Here is a 26716-nt window from a genome sequence, read left to right as displayed (position 1 = left end):
GTTTGGGTTCTTTAACCTTTCTATGGTACAATAATGCGACATGGAACGTAACATTAATTATTCTATAATTGTGGGTTAGGCTGATTTAGATTGGGGTAGTTGTTTTATAATTATTGTTACAGATTTAATGAGTATGAAGAGCGAGAATTCTGTACTTCACACATCAATGTAACAGTAACATCAGAGTGGACAAGCAGCAAATTCTTGCTGAGATCTTGAATTTGGCAAGAATGGAGATAAATAAAATGTTATATTCTTCTTTTCCTGCTACTGATCTTCTTCCTTTCTTCCTCCTCGCTCCTTCCTTTTTCACACTTTTTCCTTTGACTTTTGTATTCTCATCTCTTTCTTCTCTCCTCTTTTACTCTTCGTTCCTTTTTTATTACCCCTTCCCTGATTTCATTCAATAAGGAATTTCTACTAAAATTCTATTTTTGTCTCAGATGCATTAGCATTCAGTTCATGGAACCGGGACAATAAAGGAGAGCTGCTGGAGTATATGTACGCGTGGGAAATATCGTTTCGATGGAATCAATGACCATGCATAGGCCACGTGAACCCCGAAGAATTCACGGTCTTCGGTAATAGAAGCAGGAAACTATACCTGCCGCGTCATTGGCCAACCATTCGCGCGTTTCGCTCCTCTGAATGGGATCTAAGAAGCAATACTCCCATTAGCGGCCGATTGAAACGGTGTTCGAACGCGGAAAGCGAGAGTTGGCAGAGAAGGAACGGACCCAGAAAGGAAGAGGCCGAAACGAAAAGGGAACACGCGTACGTTTACACAGTACACACGGTAACTTGCGTCAGGGGCTCGCTATAAACGTGATTAATGGACACAAGTCGTTTACCATTCTGATACTCTTGCTGCAGTCAGAACAACAAAGTGTTCCTTCACCCACCGTCGACCTTCTCCCCTTGTTCTTTCCACTCAACACCTCCACAATTGTCTGTCTTTTTCTATCGAGTTCATCGTGCTTTCCAGAAGGGGACGTCTTTCATATTTTTGAGAATTTGGTTCGAGGAATAAATTTAGGAATAACGCTTAGGATTGCCAGGAATTGTGTTTTAGACATCTTGACGTTGATGGTAATCGATTACTAAAATAGTTGGTTCTTATTTTTCGAATAATATTCGTATCATAATATAGAATATTGTTTGAAAAATTAATTAGATAAATATAAATATACATAGACGTGAATAGAATAAACATAAGAGGACATATATTCGGCCTTCGAGATACAAAATGCAAACAAAGATTACAATTTTTCTATAGATAAAAGTTTCAATTATCCTCTGGTACTAAACGACCAATTACCAAGAACACTTTTCTAAACGAAACTGTTCCCATTGAATCATTCTACGATATAAGCGAAGAATACAACAGGGATATTATAAAAACCAACTATCGATAACGCAACGAAGACACGGTTGAACATTCTCACAAACCTTTTCGATCGTTCGACTAAAGTCTCAACACATCGGATAGCAAGACGAACATCCCTTTCGCAGCCGATGACAACTCGCACGATGTGTGCACATGCAGGAGTATTCTCTCACAGAGGACAGCGCAAACATTCTCGATTTACACGTTAGCCATTCCATTTGGCTCGAATCGGTTGGAAGCCATTAATATTGGCCAGCGTGAAACCCACTCGAGGTTCTGGCTCGCCAACAAGACAGACAACCCTTTGCTCCTGATTCTCTGAAATCGTCTAAATCGCGCTAAAAATTTCTCCAAATATCTCCTTCTCCTTTTTCCTGGTCTCTGACACTCTATACTCTTCTTCTTTTATCTTCAGCTTCGTTCTTTCTATCTTTTTTTTATATTCTTCTCTTCGTTCGTCCATTTCGCTCTTTTTTCCAGTACGAATCTTTGCTCGTGATTTTCTAAAATCGTTTGAGCTGATGTAAAATTCCGCTAAAAGTCTCTTCTTACTTTTTCTTTATTTCTCGGCCTACATTCTTCTTCGTCCATTTTCGACTTCGTTATATTTCCATCCTCTTGTATACTTCTGTTTCTGTTCTGCCCTACCTTCGTCGTTCGTCTAATTCGTCCTTTTTCCAGTACGAGCCTTTGCTCCTAATTTTTCGAAATCATCTGATCCAAGGACGAACATTCCTCTAAAAATCTCCTCTTCCATTTCCTTGATATTTCAACCTCGTGTTATCCATTCTCTTATACTTTTCACTTTCTCTTCTACCCAGTTCTTGTCACTCGTCTAGTTCATCCTTTCTCCAGTGCGAGTCTCGAAATCAATAAATACATATTTGTTCGCCACACAGCGCATCAACTATCAATGACACTCATACCATTAACTGTGATCTGACGCAGCACGCGCGTGTGAATCGTGCTCGTCGACGAAAGACGAAGACAGACACGGTTGAATCTATGGGTCAAAGGGAGGTAGGACGAGAGTGGCGAGAGAGTGACAGAGAGTGAGAGTGTGTATGTGTGTGTGTAAGAGAGAGAGAGAGAGGGGTGAGAGAAAGCTCCTGTTAGAACGGTTCCTCTCGTTCCCCGTGATTTCCGCAGAGTCACGTTACAAATGACTGCGGCCGCCTTCCATCCTCGTTATCGAAGTGACATAATCGTCCGTTCGTAACGCGCCTGCTACCTCCACGTATCGCTACGTAGGCTAGGTACGCAGAAACCCGAGGCGCCACGCGCCGCAAGACCGACGTCACACAATGACGTACCAGCGTTTAATAATCCCGTATCGTCGTCTCTGTCTATCAGGACCGTTGTCGGCGGCTGAGCGTTCATTAACTGGGAAATACTGGTCTGTCGTGGTCAAAAGATACGCTGCTACTACTTGCAGCCAAATGGCCGAGCGCGACGCACGTAATACGCTCCAGTTAATGCTTTGGCCGATGTTACGTGACTTCAATTAAAATCAACTCGTTCCGCTCCTTTCGGAAGATCGGCTTGTGGTTGTGTAACGAATTTCGGATTTTAATTTCAAAAAGATTTCGGATTGACCATTTTGCAGTTGTTGCGAAAGGGTTTCGTGATTGATCTGGAAAATTCTTGTTAGGTAGAAGGGGGAAATGATAAGTACGAAAGATAGAAAGAGGTGGAGCTAGAATCAAAATAATGGACATAATTTTTAAATAAACAGTGCAAGAGCTAATGATTATATCGACTATATTAAAGATTGGTTAATTGTAACTTCTATCGTGTTGTTATATAAAAAATCTTTTATGATCGTTTTCTGGGTATCATTCCATACGTAATGTTCTCTTTTAATCTTAAGCTATTTATTTGTATAAAATCAAACAGTGAGTGTTGGGATTTCAAAAATTAGAGAAAATTTTTGTTACTGTTTTTATGTCACATACGTAATCACAATAATACTTATGGAGTGACCTAATACAAAGTTTCTGTGATTGAACCAGTTAAGCAAAAACGCCTCTGACTTACAATAAAAGAACGTAAAATTTATCCAATTCCCTGCGATATTATGGTAGATCCAGGAAAATCGAGGATCACCGCAAACGAACGGACAAAATCGAAAGGAAAGAAAAAGGGACAGGTGATGGTCGGTGAAATTAATGGACGGGTATCACGTGTAATCCTGTATAGGACAGTAAACAGTGCCGGGAGTCCCTTTCGCATTCTTATATAACCATAAATTATGATCAAAGCCTATGGGGGTCGTGTATTCCCCTCCGGGATTACCGGTGGCAAAACGAAAGCAACGCTGTTACGTTATGCAGTCGCAGACCAGCTACCTTGCTTTACTTCTTGTCATTTTTTTCTACTCTTTTTACTCTCTTTTTACTTTACTTTTCTTCCTTTCCGTTTAATCGCATGGGGAATAGGCAATTACCTGGCACGATTAAAGCAAGCTTGATCGGAAGACGTTTCTAATTTCAATCGAACTGATTTCGCTGTTATCCATACGTTCAAATCACGGTTGATCGAAAAATTAGTTCATGACTTGCTTGGCTGAGATATTGCAGCTCTAGAGAGCTGCTTCTGCTGCTCGTAATTCTTTGATTTTTCGCGCTGTCTTCCATCCGCAGTGCTCCGTAGGCACGTTTTCTATTAGCACAAATGCAGCAAGAGATAGGTAGCTACTGAATGTTAACATACGTTGCTGGTTCCGAGTATACTAAATCTTTTTTTTTTTTTTTGCTACTTATGGATTAATATCTGACAGAATCAATTTAATTACAAATTGGAAGTTTGCATCGTATATCTTAATTCTTGTTTCGTTTTATTTTATTTTAAGATCTACTATCTTCATTCTTGTTTCGTTTTATTTTATTTTGAGATCTACTATCTTCATAACTTTACAAATATTATTCGTCGTAATATTTATCTATTTAACATTTGTTTTAATAGTTATACCTTTTATTATAGTCGAAGTTTATCAATTATGTATACCAATTATATGAATGAATTATGTCAGATTCTTCCGATCAAATAATAGGATTTTTTCGCCTTTAACCATTTTCTATTAAAATATTCCTTTCTGGTCACAAATATTAAAATATTAAAATTATGAAATCTAGGAAACATACTTGTTATGTTTTTTTCTCCTACCTTCGTGTAGAAACAGAAAAATTGCAAGATATACATTTTCGTACATTTACCTAATTCGAAGTTCAACAAAGTGGGGAAATCCACTGCAACGTCGACAATATTTCCTCCAACCTAAAACTTGTCTATCCTAAAATCATTAAGACACGCATCATTAGCTGCCGACATTTACCGAGACTCGAATCCTTCGGACAACATCTCGTTCAATCAACCAAACGTAACATAAATCACTCGAATATCCCGCGCACATGTTCGTCCAATTTACGTTTCCCCCTCTACCTGACCCAAACGACTGACTGTCTTCGGTTTAAAATGCTAATTTCAAATCCGACAATAAAAAGGGCCGGTGATCCTGTTGATCAAAAGGAAAGAAAAAATATACGAAGCCGCGGCTCACGGGGAACACCTGCTGCTCCCGATCGGGAAAGAGTCGGAGTAAATTACTTGGAACGCGCGGCAGTTTTCGCGAAGGACGATGGTTCACCGGGTAAAGCCTGTGGGAAGGGTGTTGCACACAACGCAAAAGGGTGACGGTTCCGTGTATGTGCGTGTGCTAGGGCCACGCCATCTGCGCCAATCGCGGTTACTCCGTTACGTTAAAGCCCCTCAGCCAGTTTCCAGTTGGCAGTTCCAGTACGGTCGTTTCCAAAGGGTTTCAGAGTCGTAGATTCACTCGGTCGGTCGGCCGCCAGCCCGCCATTACTCATTCCAGCGACGCGAATACACGCCACCCTAGACCGCGCAAACAATTTGTTTCAACGAAGGGGGACAGGGGGTGCATCTCGTTCCTGTGTGCAAGTCGCGCGAAAGCGACGACGAAATCGCGAAATGAAGAGGCTTGGAATTCGCTTCCGGGGCTGATTTCGCGGAATTTTCCAGGTACTTTTGCGATCAAGGTGAAATCATGAAATTTGTGGCGTGCAGTGATGTTTGCAATGATGCCAAGAAAATTGCAGATCTTGTTACGATCCCTGCGATTTGAATAGTAGAGGGACGAAGGAAGATTAGGTTGATTAATTAAAATCTATATTTTTGTTACCTTCCAGCATAGTTTAAGGAAAGCGTAATGCATTTGGAAGAGGTAAACGATGTTACTTGTTTGTATTAAATAGATGAAGAGTTTAATCAGGGTAGTAAAGAGATGGCTACCACTTTTAGTTAGTTAGTCCATTTTTCCCATAGAAAAATCATTTTATCACGTATTCCTACAAATATGATTAAAATTGCTATGGAAATCTCATTATTGGTACATCTTTATAAAATTTTTAAGCTCCTTCCAACACAGAAATAATATTCTGGTCGTTTATCCTCACATTATAATTGTGAATAAGAAAGCTGAATATTCGTATAACTGTTGAATCATTAATATCATTGCCAAGCTTTTGAATATTAAGGAACTGAAAATTACCCAGTAATGGAAATTTTTATGATTTATTCGTACAATATAATTGTATTACCGAGTATTATTATAACTATTGAATAATTCATGTATTCCTGAAATATTTCTGAATGTTGAGCAAGTTTATAAATCTCGATCTGATATTCAATTGCAATTAAGATTTTTCTAATGGAAGATATATTCGATAGATTTAATAATTTCTGTCATTTTTCAAAAATCCCTTCTGCGAAAGTAATATCAAGCTAAAAGATTATGCATTGAATTTAATATATACATACATAAAACCATTGTAAATTTTCAAAAGTCTAAGACTTAAAATACTCGGGATATATTGTATAATATATAAATCCAAAAATCTCCATCTTAAAGGCTATCTTAAATTCCTAATAATTCCTATTAAGAGAATTCCGCTTCTGACCTACACCATGATGGACGTTCAGCTAAATAATCCAGCTGGAATGCACCAGGAAGCGCAATGTGTCGAACGACACGGACATCCTCAAACATCGTCATACAGCGAGATTACTCCGGCAGTTTATCTTCCTTCCACCCGATAGTCAAGGTGCTTTCGTTATCATCGGCCACGCTGTCGGCGGCATAAATTGATACAGATGCGAGTTAGCTGGAGTTTTTCGCTTGTGTATTCTCCTGGAATGGCGAACAGGGGTTGCATCATCTATGGACGAAATCGTTCGCGAAGGAGAAAGGTTGTCCGCGGCGAAAAATGTCTGGATCGCCACAGGAGCGTGATGTTCTTTTGGAACGATTCCCATACGAGAAAAACGAGCAGGAATCGTTGACCTCGATAAACGCGATCGTTCGTTTGTTCAATTACGAGAAGCAAGCGATTCGGAAAGGTAAACCGATAATAGCTACGAGAACTAACTGGACTTCGCGCGTCAATTATGAGTAAAGTGGCCGGGAGAAAAGTGGCTTTTACAAATTATCGTTAGCATCGACTAATAGGAATTTAATGCTAAGAGGTTGCTCGATGTACTTTTATTGGAAGGGTGTAAATTTGGCGGAAGAAGAAATTTTTGACAGCAAGGATCGATAAGAAAGTTTAGTGAAATTTAAGTTGGTAGTATGTACACTCTTGCAAGTATACGTGCACTTACGTATTTGCGAATTTTATGCATTTATTATGCTGTCCTACTATCTTAGTGTTATTTTTAGTCAATATTATGTAATATTTAATAACAAATAATATTGATAAAATTATTGTAAAAATAGGTAAGAGAAAACGTACACATAGGAGTGATATGGAGGTATCAAGATGATAAAAAACAGTTTCAGATGATTTCGTGTCCCGTCGGTTTGTTCTTTACGGTGCGATCTACTTGACATGTTTATGTTCCGTAAAGTTTGATATTTTCATACCTTTAGTTGGATATCAATCATTTAAGATTCATAAACATAAGAGCAAGGCGATACATGCGTTCTGCTGATTTCAGTCTTCGTACGGTTTTGTTTTCTTATCTTTATAATAACGTTGCCAACATTATTCGTTAATAAATATGGCTTATGTCATTCAAGAATTGCATGAAAATTACAAAGCAACGTAATCAATTCATTAAAAAAGCTATATTCCTAAGATGTTTATGCGAAATCCGTAAATACATAAGCGTTCAGATGATTATGGGAGAAAGCGTATATTTATTTGTGGGAGGATAAATATTATATAGCACGAATTAGCGAAATTTGAAGAAAAGTAAGGTATATCAAGGTTTTATAACGCAAGACGCAACAACGTTTTTGAATTTTTAATCTTGCGATATTTTATTCAATTCCTTACACCTTAACTAATTGTGCATATTTGATGAAAAATGTTTCATTTTTTTTCTTCGATAAAGATTCTAGAATATCGATACTAAAATAAAACAAGGTTTCGCTATAAAGAAAATGCGAAGATTATCAAGAATTTTTAATTACACGATACTATTACACAGATTCTCTAAACTTCAACCGGTTCTAGTTATCATTCCACTAACCATCGTGAAAACATTTTTTGTTTTCAGGTCTGATTTTGGAAGTAGAAAATAACAAACGGTGTCAAAGTTTCGAATGACGGATACGAGTGGATCTGTTTATAATTAGAGTCAGAATCTTCTCTCTCTCAGGGCGCGGTTGGATCCTGTTGTTCCTGTATTTTCGATGTAGGCGTTGTTCGAGTGTCCCGTGTAAACAGACAACAAATAGTCCAGGAAGGCCGGATAAGCCGCTAACATCGGTGCGGTCTATGTTCAATGCGGTAATTAACGGTGCGATGTCACATAGGGCCTTTAATCTCCCGGTAACGATTCCCGTGGCCGCGAAGTTCCTTGAAAATTAGCATAATAATATATCGTCGTCTATCTCGGCCAATTAAACGGCCATAAAGCCGGTCGAGCTTTGGCGACGGCCCGGACTGCCACGACGTCGTAGCAGGCTAACTCGGGCTGCAGCTATTAATGAATAGTGGTTCCTCGTTGAGGGTGACGGAGAACCATAAACTTGTCCCTTCGCGACTGGACGATCCTTTGATTTCTCTTTTCCTTCCGATTCCGTCGCTCGGTGCACTAGGCGTTTTCGTGTCGCTTGTTGAACGCAAAAATTTAACAAAATTGGCAAAAAATAAGATACTAACTTGTTTTATAATATGCAATACGATTCTATATATAATTGAATAAATACAATATTATTGATAATGATTGCTTTATTTGACTTAAAATTACAGAATTGTCAAAGGTATTAACGCAATAGAAGTCTGTAGACTTGGAATGGAATCGCACGTCGAATCAGTCGTTTTATTAGCTGATAAATTATTGTGCAAGAGGACAGTCTATAAATTCACGTCTATCTTCGCGCATGTGTTAAAAATACGAACGTGGATAAGGTAAGAAATTGTTAGAATAATAGGAAACATTATACTTAGATTAAAATAAACTTCGCTATTTAACATTCGTCGCTGTATTGTATTAAATGAAAATACGTACGAATTGTGAATTGGTTTAATAATCATCATTATTGTCAAAGATTATCTCCACTTCAACATTTATTTTCACGAAGAAAGATTAAGTATAAGTTCTTTATCTACAGAGGGACAGGATGACAATGCGAAGGTTTTTCGTTTTCAGATCCATCAAAGTAACCGATAACCATCTTGCTATTTCTCAGTCGCCCCATGGGATCTTCCGATTTTCTTGTTGTAGAATCGTTGGAATATTTAGACCACGGCATCGTTAAACGATCGTTAACCAGGCCTCCTTGGGTCGAACACAGGATGGATAGAACGATTTGTCAAGATCCGTGACGTGGGTCCTGAGAGGACTTCCGTTGAATAGCGGAAAGTATCAGGAACATAATTCCGTTAAATCCTACTGTATCGTAATTTTATCTTAGATATACTTCGATCTACCATTAAACGAACTTTGCAAAATCAACATTTCTTCTTTCTTTGTTACAGAAACAAACTTCACTTGCCACTCTGTTATAAAAATTCCGATATTGGTTTTCAAAGAAAAATAGCCTAATACTCGCCATAATTGTATCAACATAATTTTTGCCACATTCTACTGTGTCACAATTTCATCCTGAATCTTGATTAGCCTTCCCTAAACATTACAAGATCAAAATAACGCACTGTCTTCCATTTTTCAGTACGAACGCAGAAACTAATTTAAAAGAAAATAACCTAGTACTCGCACATAAGTAAGAATATCAAGAAAATTCCTTTAAATACTACTCTATCGAAATTTAATTCCGAACGTACGTACGCACCATAGACAACCTTTCATGAATTTTAAAATACCAGAGATCTTTTCCTTATTAGAGAGCACCAACTCTTTCCATCCTTCCCGTGGACAACCAGATTAACAGAAAGTAACGCAACAACTGGAACGTAGAATTATCGGAAATCGTTGGAAGCAGCGAGCCCGGGGATACTTGACGATCGATTAGCCGGAAGCGACGCCAATCTTGCCGTCGATTTTCAGCGCGCGCCTCCCTCGGCCGCGCTAGTCGTTGGGGGAGGAGAGAGGAGGACCAAAGTTCATTTGCGCTTAATGCCGCGCGATTAATTGCCGGCCGACTACTCGGCGAGAGGTTGTAAGGCCATTTACGGGCGGCACTCGGGCCCGTGTTAGCCGGTTGCCTACAAATTCGTTCGCACTCGAATTCCACAGCGCGTGGTCGCGAGCCTCCGATTTATCGGCGACTTCCGAGCTGAGGGAGGAACCGCGGAAACGGTGGACGCTCTGCACGACGATCCCCGTGGACGACGACTGGACACGAAGCTATTTTGCCTGCTAGGCCACGACGACAGAGCCGTGCTGTGCGAGAAACGAGCACGGAAACCGGGCAAACGCGAGGCGACAGGCCGCGGCAACAACTCGTCCTCGCGACAACTCTTCTCCATTTCCGTCCGACCGTGTTCGAGAATCGAGCCGCAATTAGCAACGACGACCTCTCGTTGACTCGGGGCCCCCGATGCGCGAACCAGCACGTAGAACCAGCCACGGAAACGGCATTTGAATTGCATTCGCTCCGTGAGAGCATTGCCTGATTCCCGTGTCTGCCGACGCAAGAAATTGCGAGCGAGCGGGCGAGCGAGCGAGCGAGCTGTGGAAGGCGAGTTGGATTAAAATAAGGAGGGGAAAGAGAGACTTGAAACGGGCGTCGCAGGACGAACAGGCTGTATTCCCTCTCGAGAGGGACACGCGTAAATGAAATGGGACCCGGTGGAACTGATTCTTTTCCTTCGAGGAACTCGTGACTGGTTGGTTTATCGGTGACTCGGGTTGGCGGATCTCGGGATATGGTGTGGGTTGGATGAAGGAGAAGGTGGAGCTTGCGTCTTTTTTGTTAGCTGGATTTTGAGGGGATTAGAGTGATGGTACCCTCGGTGTAGCTGTAGTTGCGGCGTATCGAGTCGATGAATGTTCGCAGGGATCGTTCTGAATTTTGTCGTCGTTAGATGATGAGGTGGTATATTTGATGGCACGTATTCTTTTCTCGTTTTATATTTTTTGAGGATAAAATATCGGTTAGATTAATTGTTAATGCTTACGATCTAGAAGCGACGTCTTAACAAATAGGTTTCCTGTTCTTTGATTTCATGTCTTTAGATGCTTGTGTCTTTTCCTTTTGATTAATTTAATGGCTTTGTAAATTAGCTTTATTATCTATCGTATCTTCAGTATTTTCTACGAGACTATAATCCTAAATTAGTAATCATTATCGGTAGTCAATGCTTATAATTATTGTTATATGCACCACGTGTAACTTAAAGTAATCACATGGTAAATTCTAGCATCAAACTTAAGAATCGATGTGAATTTCACTTCCTAATAGCCTATTACAAGGAATTACTTAAATTGAACCTTCAAGCTTTAACTTGATCTAAAATCTCCATTTTATACTATCAAATCCCTTTCCTATGTCAGCTATATCCTTCTAGAGATTGCACGCACAATAAAGATCATCCGAGTCGAATAGAGAAAGCACCGTTACCAAATAAAAAAAACGCGATCTAGCAGAAAAATAGAATGACGAAAGAGAAACGCAGAAGAACGGGAAGCAGAGAGGATGAGAGAAAAAAAAGGAGAGTCGCTTGTGGAAGAATATCGCGCGCAGACGCCCGGTAACGATCGAGCGGCGGCCTCCGGGGCAGCTTGGTTACAACATTACAGCCGCGTGTTTTACAGCTTCGCGTCGCGTCCGCCGGTTCGGCCTTAAATTTCTCGATCGTCGCGACGGTGGTCCGTGGGAAAATTGGCGTGTCGGGGCCGGGACCAACGGGCAAAAAATTACATGAATTTCTAAAGGGCAAAGGACACGGGGAATTGTCGAACGGGCCAGCGGCAGTTGTACGCGGACCCCGCGGCCGCTGTAACGCGATCCTACCGTAATTCACGTTGGTTTTACGCTTTATGCGACACGCAGAACATTGCGCGCGGCGCGCGCGAATTTACGGGGAGGCTACGGCCGCGCTAGAGGCCACAGCTCCGGACAAAACCTTTGCGACCGGCCCCCAGGCTTGATGGACGCCTGGCCGGTATTGGATTAAACGCCTGGAAAAAAAGAGGAAAGGAAATAACAACGGGCAGCCGCCCGAGCAGAGCAGCCCTCCTCTCCCTGTTTCTCCTCTCGCTTTTTCTCCGTCCGTGCCAAGACTTTCCGCCGCGGTTCGCGTCGCGAACGTGCCGATCGCGATACGCCCGACCGGATGGAAGAATGGTAAAATATGCAGACAACCTTTGTGCGCCGAGCCGAGGTTTCTTTCGCGAATACCGCTTGCGCGATAGAGACGTGCATTTTTATTGTTTCAAGAAAGAAGCTGCAAGTATCCGTTGTTATCTGCTGGATCGACGAAATATTGCGATGGGCTGAAGGGAAAGATGAATGAGATGATCGATTGCTCGGTAACGGGTGAATGATTTTGGTGAATGGGTGATACACGCTTGGAATAGGATTTTTTGGGATATTTGTGTTGTTTGGTCGTCAAGGCTTAAACCATTTATCGACTTCCTTCTTTTTTATCTGCGTTTTATATTTTTATTTGGAAATCTCGGAGGATATCTTACGAGGATACTTAAGAAATTTCTTTGACGGTTTTAATGAATTCTGGTGTGTTAATGAGAAATCGAAGAAACGCGTGGTAAAGTGTCTCATACAATCATACGTAGGTCGTAGCAAGCATCGGAGATGCAAAAGACTTTAAATTTGTGGTTGTTAGAGGATTATTACCAAAGAAGTCGTAACTTGAGGTTAGGCTGTCGCTTAATCATACGGTAACATTTGATGTAATATATAAGAGTTCTAAGAAACCAAAAGCCATTACAACAAAAGTTCAAAGTTCGCATACATTTATTTCAAGCCTCTGACAACTTTCATAATTCTCCTATTTTATCGTACCATATTTAATATTCTCCTTTTATTGTAGAGCAATCAATCGACCTTCGTTAAAACTATAACCATCGTTACCTGACGTTTACATTTTACAAAATTCATCAAATTTTTATTAAACTAGGATGAAAATTTATCCGCCAACGGCCAAGCATCGAGTCCGTTTTTCGTCGCTGAACGCATAATTGTAAAAATGTCCAGAGCGGTGGGCAGCGGGGTCGGCGGTCGGGGAAAACCATGAATCCGGAATAACGCGTACGATTTTAAACGAACGGCGTTAATCTGTTCTGCAAACTGCGTTACAGCGGAGCGCGCTCGTCGATTTTATTATGTGAACGCGTTCATAGTTAAACGCGCGTAAATTTCGCTAATGTTCGAATGGGGATGCAACGTGTGACACGCGCGCGCCTGCATCGAAAAGTTGCGAATAACCGTTTTTATATTTACACGGTAATCCGACGATAAATTCGCCGCTCTTTTCGCACCGGTTCATCGGTATTGCACGAGCGCGCGCGCGCGCGCGCGCAAGTTATTTTAAATTTTAATTTCGGTCCAGTCCTCTCACAACGAAAAAAAAAATCGTGCATTGTAAATCCGTCAGCGATTTTTCATTAAGCTTTAGCTTGGTCGTCTGAACATGCTTTAAAAACCGCTTTCTTATCGTGCTGAATTCTTCTTTTTTTATTCTTAATTTCACCATGGAAAAAGAAGGAAAACGGAGGATGTATTTGATTGCCATGGAATAATGTTAAAGAAAATGGGAGAAATATTTGACAATTAAAATACTTGGAATCGCAGTCGCTTGAATTCATACAGTATAGGTTGCAGAGCCTTACAAAGTTATCCTTGGTCAGAATCCATTGACCACTCTCTTAATTATAAAGTCATTGATGACTTAAGCTTTCGAATATGCACGGAGAAAGAAACATACCTGCACATCTGTTTTTCTTCTGTATATTTTTATAGGGTACGAAAAGTTTTAAACGAGCCTTAGGAAAACAAAAGTGAAAGTTGGTTTATTCGAAAAGTGACGCAATAGGAAATTATTAATTACTCAACTATTTAGCAATGAAACGATATTTCTTCTTTTGCGATTTAACTAATATTCTTCAAATTTTCAATCTCTAATAAACTATTATTTTAGAATATTCTTTAGTAAGCAGATAAGAAAAGTCTTAAAGGTTTTTTACGTTTCTTCAAGTAAATTTACTGTGAATGTAAGTACTGCTTCATCCATGCCATCCATTTCTAACCCGAAAAAGAAAAAATAAATGAATATCAACCCTATGTTAACGCTTGGCCCAAAAATTCCAATAATCCACAGACGAAAACCTCTTCGCTTCAGTCCAGCTCTCGAGAAATTTCAAGAAAGAATTCTATCCGACCCTGAATCCCATCTGGACAGGTACGCGCCTCGATACACTGGCCCGGTAAGTCGACCTTTAAAGATTCAATGGCCGAGCTATCTGCTGGGTGGCTGGCTTTTGTACGGAGCCCGCACACGAGTGCTCGCAACACAACATCGGGGACACAGGTTTGCTGGAAAAAGGGTTGAAAGGGTAGCGATAAGAGAGGATGGCTAGCCGGAGTGCACGGTCCAGAGAGAAGAAAAGAGGAAGCGGCTTGAAGGGAGAAGAGGGAAGAGGGGTTGGCCTGGCTAAACAGGGGGGTAGAGGCGTCGGGGGGTGGCAGTCATGCATTGTATCGCGAGCTTTTTGAGCGAGCCTGCTCCAGGGACGACGCCACGACCGTGCTAGCGCCTGCAGAGGGTGTTTCGAGAGGACGAGGGCACGGGGGAGGGTGGAAAGCGAGCCGCGGCGGGGGTGAGTCGGTTGGTCTGGTGGGTGAACGTCTGTCTGTTGGCTGCCAGCGAGCCAGTCAATCATTACGGGCTGCGCAAGCGCCTACGACCCACCTTCCTTCTCCTCCACTCACCCTTTTCGTCCTTCAAACCCCCTCCCATCGTCCATCTCACTCTCTCCCTTTCGCTCTTTCCGCGAGCGCGTCTCGCTTCTCCTTCGAATCATCCTCTCGTTCTCCCTCGCGTTCACCTCTGCTCGTCCTTCTCTCTCGCCTTCTCTCCGGCTCGTTCATCCCCATCGTTTCCCTCAGTAGCGAGTTCACCCCGTTGCTCCGTGCTACAAGCACGCTACAATGCTGCGCGCCGCCGCCCATCCTGCATATTTAAGCGAGCTGTCTTGCTATGCAGCCACCCGCACCACCTACGCCGACCGCTCGACGACCGTTCTCCACTATCACCGACCCCCGCGCCAACATCCACTTCGCTTTGCCGCGTTCGCTTTGTCCGCTGCTTTTGTACAACCTCTATAAAGAATCGCCCCACGCGTTTCGATGTATTCTTCTAACCAGGGGCATTCTTAAAAGAGGACGCGAAAGTGAAACGGCGAATAAAAAAATAGGATCGACGTGAGAATAAAAAAGGATAGAATGAGAATAAAAACAGAAAGAAATAGGTGCTACGTCCCATCGAATATTAAACACCGCCTGTTCGACACCATTAAAAAATGTATCGAATTATAAAACATTTAAATTCTTCAAAAATGCTGGTTACTCTTTTAAAAAGCAACACCATGCCCCGACTTTACCATCGAACTAAGACCTTTACAATACACCCCCGACACAGTGAAACGATACGCGTCCTCAGGCGCCACCAGTGGCGAGGGTGGCGAAACGGCGAACCGTCGCGGCTTTCCGTCGAGCATGCGTGTAGGTTGGCGGCGCGACGAGTCTGTTCTACGGGGGTGGTGGTCGCGTGGAGGGTATCGGAGGAACGAAAGGGTGGTATAGCCCGGCGGTGGAGAATGGTGATAGTGGTGGTGGAAGCCCGGGGGTTACGTTCTGCCGGCGGGGTGGTAGTCGCGCAAAACCGAGGGTCGCCCACGGCTCCGCTCGGCTCGTTCACTCGCTCGTGCTCGCTCGCTCGCTTACGCCGCTGTCGGCTGGCCGGGGGTGTTTCCATGGATACGGCGCTCGCGCCTTGACATTGACAAATGGCTGACCGAGGGTGAGCCGAACACAGCGCCGCTTTTACATATGCAGGGACACCCATTTGTCCGCGCGGGGGTGGGGCAGGGGTGGTGGACGCTGGCAGACAGAGAAAGAAGCCAGAGGACGGAAAGTGGGGACAGTGACAACGACGACCGTCGGCTACGACCGCCGTGTCGTCTACTAATTCGCGATTCTCTGATCTACCCTGGTCGTGCGATGCGTGTGCCATCCGCGTAAAACGAGGTCGTGAAACGGTTGCAGAACGATCGTTCTCTGTACTCGAGCGACGATCGTTGGTCCCGATACCGCTGCCGTTAGTTAACTGTTAATCTTTTGTAATTGATACGCCGCGCGGCATATCCGTGGAAAATGTTGATGCGACCGCGCGAGCAAACGGGCACACCGCTGAGTAATGAATTAGGGGATGAATTTAATCTTGGAATGGCTGGCTGACTGGTCGGCCTGCACGAGGCCACATCGAGTTTGTTTACCTCGTTATTTTTCGGGACAGGGTGGGACGAACGTGCTTGGGGAAATTCCTGTCACGTATATATTCGAGCTGGTTGATCGTGGAGATTTTCGCTGGAGAAATTGTGTTGGCCATTTCTAGCGAGTCAGGAGTGCTGGTGATTTTGACAAAATTACTACGTCTCTTTCATCGGCGGCGATAAATTCTTTCGATTGAAATATTCGGATTTATTTCGCATCGCGTCGAGCCAGACGTGAAATGTTAATGCGTATAATGTCTCCCCGCGTGGCTCGTTGAACGGAAAGAATGGAAAAATTGATGTTTATTGAAGGACGATAAAGTCGCCCATTATTTCGCACGGTACTTTCGGTTCTGAATGGAAAGGCGGACACTGAAAAATAACACCGGGAAAGCGTTTAAGAGATAAACGCGTAATTGACGCTGCCTCTCAGATCCGATCGTCTCCGTGTCGCGCAACCAAGTTTTCGCGATTCCAGTTTCGCGCCGAGCAGCTGTTAACGATCTTAATGGAACGTGTTTGCTAGTCTGAGATATTTCTTTTTTATCAAATTAATGGGTAAAACAGCACTTGTACAACAGCTTTCGTTTCTTTTCCATTTTTAAGACATTAAAAACTATACACTGAAATAACACCAAGAAGTTGCATGAACATTCCTGAAAATAGTAAATAAAGTCACTTACATAATGTGCCATCAAGATACGAAACAGATATTAGAATAGTAAATATTTTACTAATTAAATATACAAAAAGTTTCCATGATCAAAAAAGGGATACTTCTTGTAAACATCATAAAATTATAAGATCTAATTAGAAAAAGAAATAGTGACTTAAAAAAATATCTAGAAACTTCTACCAATTCCCTTTTACATCGATGATATTAATAAACAGAATTCAATAAGGTAAATTGATTGAAAAAAATTGCAAATAATATTGAGTTTATGCAATATTGGCTTATTAGATTAATCTTATAATAATGCAAAGCTGCTTTGAAGCTATAGTTACCAATTTAGCAGATGATATATAGTCTCGTCAAAATATTCTTTTTGAAGGAGCAGGACGTTTCTGAGTTCTGTGGTTCGGTTGGCAATTCGGTACGTGAAGACATCGAAGAAAACAACATCCTAATCGCGTCCCAGGAGAGAAAACGATACCAGCCCCTTAGCAGCGCTCCCTAATAATGACCCTCGAGTTCGTACGGCATAAACGGCTGCCTATCGCGCATTACTACCCCGAAGTGGCCACTCCCTTCTGGCAGGCCAGCCTCGAGTCTAATATCTCATTACCGCGCCACCAGTCAGCCGTGCCGTGCTGCCATTACGAGATTGTTTGCTCGCGGAGCGTCTCGTCTAATGTATTGCCGACTTCCTGACGCGTTCACCCGTGTCTGACGAGAGAACCCGCTCGTTCAACCAACTTTCCGCGATAATCAACTCCCATCCGTTATCATCGCTTTCCAAAGTCACCAAAATCTTATTAAATCGGAAATTTTAATTAACATCCAATGTCTTCGATATCTTATTTATATTTGGCATTATTTAATTTAATTTAAATTTAAGGTATTCCTATTTTCCTCTACCTTATTTTAGGAGTATTTCATTCTATCCGTCAAAACATCGACCATAATACCAGAACCTATCCCCGCAAAGCTACTCACACGCTACTTCGATCCATCTCGGTGACCGTGCCAGCCTCGCGCGCCAAATAAAACGAAAAAAGAAAAATAATCGACGCAGCGAAACGAACTGTCGCGATGGCAAGAAGAAAGGGGATGCCTGGGATCACGATTTGTCTCGTTAGAAGGTGGAAAACGTCGACGACAGAGCGCCGAGTCGGCGCTTTCCCGGCTCTGACGCCCGCCAGAAAGCATCGACGGCAGCGAAAATAATTGGTGCCTTCCCCTTGATTCTCGACACTCGCGTAACAAGGTCCATTTCCATGGAATAACCATCAGCGGTAATTGGCACCTACGGTGGATACGCGGCCCCTATCATATTTCAGAACGAGCACAGGCGAACTAGGAGAGGATGGGGAGAGAGTGTGGATGGGGTTAGAGAGAAGGTAGGAACAGGAAACACGGTCCAGGGGATGCGACGATGCGGATCGCAAACGCGTGTTTTATACATCGACGGCACCCTTTCGTTTTTCAGTCTGACCGAGGGGGTGACCTTTGCGGATAACAAAGCGGAGCCATCGACAGCTCGCTAACGATTCTCCGTTGCGTCCACCTTGCCAGAATCCGACAACTCGTCGTGCATCCAACATCGTTCGAACGTCATTCGAGGCACGTTGGAATTTCGTTTAGTTTGGTTCATATGTCGATTGTGTGAAACGGTGCTGACTATAGTCCGACGATTGAGGTGATCGAGAATATTATCATGGTTTTCGAGGGTTGATAAGGGTGTCTACAGTTGAAATATATAGCTTATCATAACTTACCTGCTTCGAGAGAAAGGAAGGTGAATTTTCAAAGGCTGTCGAGGTTGAATTGCTATAGAGTTGATAGAGTTGACTTGGTTTCTATAGTTTACAGTTTATATAAAGTGGAATCTTGGCTATTTTTAAAGATTGTATGAGAATTTTTTATTGATACGAGGTGAATGTTTACTTTATTTTACTGGATATGTGAACTATTTTTAATGTATAAAATTGCAGCAAAATGAAATGAACTTGATTTGAATATAAGAAAATCGGCCAAGTTCCGTAGACTTCTAGTAGACGGGATAAAAGGAACTGGAGCAACGGCTTGTCACTCGTGATAAAATGCGATGCGCGCGTGATGCTCCAATAAAATTGAAGGACGATTTCTTCCGCGCAGTACTATTCCCTCGAACATTTTTCAGAAAGAGTCTTACGAAAGAACCAATAAAAATAAGGAAAAGGAAAAACAAAGAAAGAGAAACACATTCAAAAACGAGGCGTACGAGCATCACACCCACGTCAACGTATTTACTCGCGAGCACTGTGAAATAAAAGACTGGACACAAGAGGGCGTACACAAGATGTAGCATTTAATGCTCACGTTTCAAAAAAACACTATACAATGGACACTCTCTAACATAGACCACCTTTGACATCGTCCTTCCTTTCATCGTCATCACGTTGCGATCCGTGAGTGTTTTGAACACAATCGATCCGGGCCAATTCACGCGATTGATCGACTCTGTTCCCTCTATGCCAGAGACGCCGTCACGCGTCTCTACGCAAGCCGGGGACGCGTGTACGCGCGTGTCCAGACACATTTTCTTGTTAACGGATGGACGCGTGTGTGCACGTAATCCCACGTATATGTTAATACTAATATTTTACATCGACAGGTATCAGTTTCCGTTTCACTGTGTTTTGTTCTGTTTCTACGCGTTTCCTTTAGTTCCGTTTCACACGCGTCTCTCTCTCTCTCTCTCTTTCGCTTTGAATTGCTCGAGAGAGAGGTGAGAATATACGTAGATCGACGCGAGGGATCAACGAACATCCTCGCCCCGGGGATTCTCGAGGGGTCGAAGGAGGAACCACCTCCCGCACGACCACACGCGTATCGTAATTTCCGCGTCGTCGCGCTATCACAATCGTGCTGAAACAACGATCGAAGAAACGGTGTTTTTTCCCGATTTCACAAATACAGAACACAGTTCGATTCGATTAAGTTTTCTTTTTTTCCATTTTTTTTTCTTTTTTTGTTCAATTTATTTACCGTTCCTCTTATTTTTGCATTTTTAAATCTTTTTTACTTAAGAGTGTCAATAGGTCGTCAATACGCAAACAGTTGAAAAAATCTGATTCCATACCGATATAATAAATTTTTAGCTTACTATACACATCATCGTCACCATCAGCATAATCATAATCATCATCATATATCATCATCAGTATCATCATTGTTGTGAATAGCATCATCATCAGCATTATTTCGTAATCATTTTATCGCTTGATGATCATAATGACGATTAGTGACGATCTTCAGGTGGCCGACAAACCCCGCCCAACACTCGTTATCGCTGTCGTCATTATGATCATCGTCGCCAACGCCAGCGACGCGGTTGCTAATATCGTCGTTCTTTCGTAATTACACGATAATTATACATTACTCTTCCTTCTCCCTTTTTTACATTTTCGCGCCATCTCTTCCTTGTCCATCACTTCTTCCTAGTCGCTTCATTCCATTCGCTCGTTCATTCACGTGTTCCTTTCATACACATTTATTTCTTCTTCGATCGCACCGTTATCTCGCTACCACTCGATTTCTCTCAGACTCTTTCTCTCTCATTCTCACTCGCGTTCTCTCGTTGCCCTATAGCCGCTCTTGTCGTCGCTCATAAAATCTTTGTTTTAAGTTTCTTTACCTTCTAACATGATTATTACTTAGATACCTTACTGTTACTTCGTATACATTTTTAAGGCGATGATTCATTCAATCGGGTGAACTTATTTAGAAAACGAACAGCCAATAAACGTCGTCCGTTCGCCGCCGTCTTCACATTCCTTTCATAAGCGCTACAACATTATGTTTTCTTTTCTTTCGTTCTTTCATTTCCCTTTTTACACGCCTATACATCTCGCACCCCTTGTATAGGCTCTTTTCGTTAATCGTTCATGCGATCCTACTTTTATTTTCCATATTTTTGTTTATTCCTCTTTCCCTCTACCCCCCTTTACTCTTTTCTTCGCCGCGTAACGCGTCGCCAGGCATTTCCACGAAAATATTGATCGCGTTCTCCGACCTCGGGGGTGGTGTGTCAGCGAGCGGGGTAAAAAGACGGAGTCGTGTTCGTACGCGAGTCCACCATGGACGTTGCACTTTCGCAGGCTGCTACGGAAATGCGCCGACGAGCGCATGGACGAGTTCCACCGGCGTATGTTCCATCGGGGTTTTCATCGGACATCGATCTTCTTCATGAAAAAATAATTTAATCGTCGTTGTCGTAGTCCCTAGTCGCTGGTAAATCGGGACATTTACCGTGTATCAATCTACTCGAGAAATTCATCACAGACGGAAACGGCGGCCCAATGTTACTAATTTATATTCTCGATTTATAATTTCATCTGTTTGGAAATTTTGTTTTATTTTTTTTGGTAAAACGATTTTGATAAGGCTCTAGCTAAAGATTCCCATTGAAATTTCTCGTATGCGCGACGACGAATCGGCGCGGAATCGAATACGATCGACGGTGCGGTCATTAACAAAATTAAACAATATATCGTTCAACAAATAGAATTCGTAACACCGGTTCACTTCGATAGTGCTCGATCACGCATCATTTCGTCGACTATCATCCGCGTTCGTCTCCATGATTGTCTCGTATTTGATAATCGATTATGTATTATACGATTGTTCACCGGACGTCGCGAAATCGTCCCCTCTAGCATCGACAAGATCCAATTCGGATATCAACGTAAATATTCCACGTATACGGGAACAACGCTGCTTATTCAGTAAAATGGTATAAAGTCTCAGTCCCGAGTCGTAAAAAGCTCTTACTAAAAACATTGGAAGAATTCACATCAAAATGTTAAAAAACACATCGTAGCCGCGGGACGATTTCGAACGCGCGAGATTCTACTATTTTCGCGTTTTCTCGTATACGATGTATCCAGGTAACCAGGTCGTCGAGAAATTTCAACCGGGAAAACGTGGTGCTAACGCGTTTTCATGCTTCTGCCTTTCTCTTTTCAATTTTTTATACATTTCTTTTTTAGTTTTCGTATTTTTCGTTTCAAGTGACAGATTCGAATTGTCGAAATTTGGAAAAAAATTCGCGGATGAAGGATCGCACGATCGATTGTCGCATTCGTGAAGAGGAGCTACGCACGCGTGCTCGCGCTCACCGATCGGAAAATCGGTCGCGATGGATCTCGACGAGTGTCGGGAATTTCACCAATTAACCAGGACCTATAACTGACTTCTCTCGCACCTGAGTCTTTCGGTATACGTAGGTTATCATTTTTTTTTTTTCTTTCAGTATACTAATACGCCGCTCGACCGTGGCTAGAAAAAAATCGAGCGTCGTTTCGCGTTATCGTCCCGTAAAAGATTGATTTTTCTCGCGAATACAATTTGAAAGATCGTATTTTGAGATCAAACAGGAGTAACGAAAAACGACAGCATCGATTTTCTCGTGAACGTCACGACTCGCGGTAAGAGCAGTGTGTTTACATTAAAATTTTTATACAAGAATTGCGTGTATGCGGGCGTATTGAAAATATCGATAAAATTTGTCTCGTATGTTCTGCGTTTCTTTCGTTCGTTCGCATTTTCTTTCTCTTAAGCCTCTCTCACAGTATCCCTTCTCTTTACCTGCATTCCGTTTCTTCTGTTATCTGTCGCTAATCGAGTAATTCACTCGATTATCGACAGGTACCTAGGACAAGCTATTTCGAACTTCACGCTATTCATCCTTCCACGCGTTGATTTATAATCGACGTTTAATTTAATTAAATTTTTAACTCTTTCTCTCTAATTCATGTTCTCTCTCCTTTATCCTTACATCACAAAAATTCGCTTCGCTTGTGTATACTCTTTGCGCGTGTCGCTTCTTTCTTTCTCTCTTTCTTCGATTCTTTTCTGCGTTTCTTGTCTATCGGATAGAATTAAACGTTGAATCAATGTTTGGAAAATTATTCGTAACGAAATAAAAATTGTTCACTAAAGAAATTTTCAGCATCGTAACTGCGTCAATTAGTTTGTTAAAAAAATTGTATGAACGACGGGGTAAGTAATTTCTAAAATGAAAACGGTACGGGAAGGACGAGAAATGTGTCGAGAAAAGTGTCGAGATCGAAGTGGCCCATCTTATAGTTGCGATTTTATTCGACGATCTGTTTCGAGACAGTTCCAAGGCTCGTTCCATCCAATATACACAGCGATTACAGTCACGAGCTGCATTTATTTCGAGAATCTAATGGCATTTCGATAGATTTTGAATACCGATTAACAGTTTCGTAGAAAAATTTTATCTCGTTTCCAAACTTATTCCTGGAAATGGAAAAAATTTCGACGAAGATGCAGCCAATTTTGAATCGTTGGCAATACTCGAAATTTCATTGATTTTCAATGTTTCTCTTTGCCCGAGGCACAATGCGGTGTCGTTCGATTACTCGAGAATTTCACTGCTATATTGTAGGAAGTCTTCCTAGAAACTTTCCCACTGATACAGAAATTAAATCGATGGGCAGGTTTTTTCCTCTTTGAAACCAAACTAGAAGGATTACGTCTTACAGGGCCAATTCGTTCTGTTTCGAGACACAGATGAATAAAAAAGGGCATGGCATTCGTCTCGATTACTATCTTTAATAGTACTGAATGAAATAAATAGTATCTTCTTTAAGCTCTTGATATTTATTTCATTTATATATATATATTATATATTATATATATATGTATATATAAATATATATACATATATATATGTATGTGTGTGTGTGTGCGTGTGTATGTGTGTGTGTGTGTCCAAAAAGTGACTAATTGGAGAAAGGAAGGATTACAAACCAAGAAAAGACGAGAACGAAAGAAACCAACCAATGTGTTCCAATACGATACTCCTCGTTGTCGCACGTGTTTCCCGATTCAACCTCCACTGTTCGCCGAGGATCTCACTGGTCCACAGATTCTCCGTTTATTACCGAGCCCTTTCACCTCCCCGTGGCGCGGCTAGAGGAGAAGAAAACAACAGGAAAAGAAAGGAGCGGAAAGACGAGAGCGAGAGAATTCTGCGCGGTCGCGAACATCTCTCGTGAAGCCTTGCCAATCTTGAGTTTTCCTTTGCCCTTCTCCCTTCCCACGCTCGCCGCGGTTCAATTAACTATTTATATATATACACAATATATTATATTAATTAAACTTGTAGATCGTATGTAGTTCGCCTGTTTTTAGATTCTCGCGAGTTCCTTTTCTTTCGTAATTATCCTTACGGTGCGGGGAGACGGGGCTTGGGTAATAACGCTCAGTTTATGCGCGCCTGTGTCTACGTGTTTTCCTCTGTATCGCTGTATATGTTATATGTGTATGTGTGTGTTTACTCGTGTGTATCGTTTTCTATATGTGTGGAGTCGGACAGGTCGGGGAGGAGAGATCTGACTGTGTCATCGAGTAGAATGATGAAGAACTGTCTGATCCTCTCGCAGGTATCTATATTTTTGTGTATATATGTGTATATGGATATACATAAATATATTTATTTATATTTATATATATACCATTTTCCATATATATAAATATATATAATCCCTCACCAACTGTCGCTTGCGTATACTATTCTCCTTTCTCGCGTTCACATATTTTCGTGCACCATCCTCATGTCTGTTTCGGTGTACTTTATCCGCTTTTGCCACCCGTTTCTTTGCTTTTTTTACCTATTATTCTTGTTTCCCGCTTCTTTTCTTTTTTTATTTTTTCGACGCGTCTCCTCGGTCCAGTACGCACATCGAACACGGCACAACACACACGAGAATAATTATCGTCCCAAAGTCCAATTAAAACGCTTGCTTGTATATATATATTACAATCGGGGGAGGCAGGGGGCGCACATGTTACTTCAGTGTGTGTGTCTGTTATGTATATATTTATATTATATGATAACTCCTTCCTTTAATTAGTAAATTCATTTATAATTAATAACTGTACAAATTTCAATGTCACCTATATATATATGCAAGTGAATGTGATCGACGCTCGAGTCCGGCACACGCGTCGATTTCATTCTTCTGTCCTAAAAGTTTCTCTTTTGTTCTGCTGCGTCCTTTTGTTTCGTTCGATTATGTTCCTCTATTCTTAAATTTGTTCCATTCAGTTCCTCACGTTGCCTACATTCTTTACCCTCGCACCCTTCATTATCGGATTCGCATTTACGTTTTGATCGCGCGTACATGCGTTTGTTAAACATTCGAACAGACTATTTCTCAATTTTCCCCGCACTTACCTTCCTCTCTTTTCATTTTCTAGTAGGCTTCCGAAACGCCACCCACCACGTATCTAAAATTCTTTTCCCTATATATATTTATTTATACACCCATATATATCTATACACATGGAAGCGCATCTGCGCGCGCGCGTTTGTGTGTATATATATATACATATATATATACCGTTCGATCATATTGAATTCCATTCTCCGTAATTTCTCCCTGTATCGTGCCTTCAGAACTCCCGAATTTTCCGTATCGTCGCCTCTCTCCGCACGTGGATATCTATCTATTAATTAAATCGGATCTGAATTCGCGAGCACCGAGTTTGCCTTAATTCTGCAACCCCCTCTACCACTTTCGTTACTTGTATTTTTCTACCTTTTTATTTATCCCGCTTTTCTTACCACTCATTCTTAATGTACACATGCCCGCTAGAAATTGCCTATATCACTCTGTTCGAGGTTACCTCATTCGTAGCCCCCAATGTCCTCTCTATATAATCGTTAATTAATAATAGCTCGATCGCGACCGTATTAAAATTTAACATTTAAATTCTTCGATCACTACAATATTACACCGCGACATTTGTACACAGAACAATCACATGAATTTCCATCGTATTACGCGGCTCCTCGTACTCTCGTCCCTTCAAGCCGCGCGTCTCTCGCCATTTGTTTTCTTTTCTCTTTCTCTCCAGCCATCTTGCTTCCGGTTCCACGCGTTCCTCACGCCCCGTGTCGGCCCTTCTCCGTGAACGGAGCCTTTCTCTGCTTTGGCGAACGAATCCGCCGTCCTTTGACTCTCTTTCTTTCTTTCTCCTGTTCTTCACGAGTTTCTTTTGCCCCGCCTCGATACTCGATTTCCGAGCCACAACTGGACCGACGGCTGTTTTTCCGCTACCACCGTCCGCTGGCTCGAACAGCCGGGCACCACGAGCCTCGACGTGCGACGCTGCCGAGAAATATCTCTCCGCTTCCGCGTCGATCACGCCCCGGAGGCGACGAATCGCTCCTCGTTGCCCCCGTGCACCTTGCTCTAAACGCCAACCGGAGCACGCTGCGCTTCCGTCACGCTGCTACGTTTCCCGTTCCGCAAGAACCGTCATTCCATCGCCTACCTTCATTTGCGACTACTGCTGCAATGTGACAAATTATACTCTATTAATAAAACCGTTCGTTTTCCACTTGCCCCGAAGACGATGGAAAAAAGCGTTCTTCTCCGCTTTGTATATGTATAATTTTCGAAGATTCAGGGATTGTTTGACTATTGACTTGATTGTTATGTCCGGAAGTTTTCAAGACTGACTGAACGATAATTTGAAATAGTACGAGAATCTATGATTTCAACTGTACTATGTTTATATCTTTTAAAAATAAGAACGCATATTTTTAATGTAATCGTAAATTACTTTTTGTCAATAAATGTTCTCACAAGCACTTGAAAAATGGCACAATTTTTATTGGAATTATTATTGAACGGGATATATCG

At 41.9% G+C, this 26716-nt stretch overlaps 1 protein-coding gene across 6 annotated transcripts in view; it reads right to left on the bottom strand.

Annotated features, from left to right (window-relative positions):
* Positions 1-19324: 19324 nt before the first annotated feature.
* LOC132912407 (homeobox protein homothorax) overlaps positions 19325-26716 on the bottom strand; it is a 502412-nt gene continuing 495020 nt past the window's right edge. For 5 of the 6 annotated variants that reach the window (XM_060969789.1, XM_060969794.1, XM_060969792.1 and 2 more), the window contains one exon: positions 19325-26363. The gene's annotated coding sequence lies outside the window, so the exon portion shown is untranslated. The remainder of the gene's footprint in view (positions 26364-26716) is intronic. The other variant, XM_060969791.1, reaches the window with a different exon arrangement.

The sequence above is a fragment of the Bombus pascuorum genome, chromosome 12, assembly GCF_905332965.1.
Source record: "Bombus pascuorum chromosome 12, iyBomPasc1.1, whole genome shotgun sequence".
Taxonomy (NCBI): domain Eukaryota; kingdom Metazoa; phylum Arthropoda; class Insecta; order Hymenoptera; family Apidae; genus Bombus; species Bombus pascuorum.
This window is presented reverse-complemented; position numbering and strand designations above follow the sequence as displayed.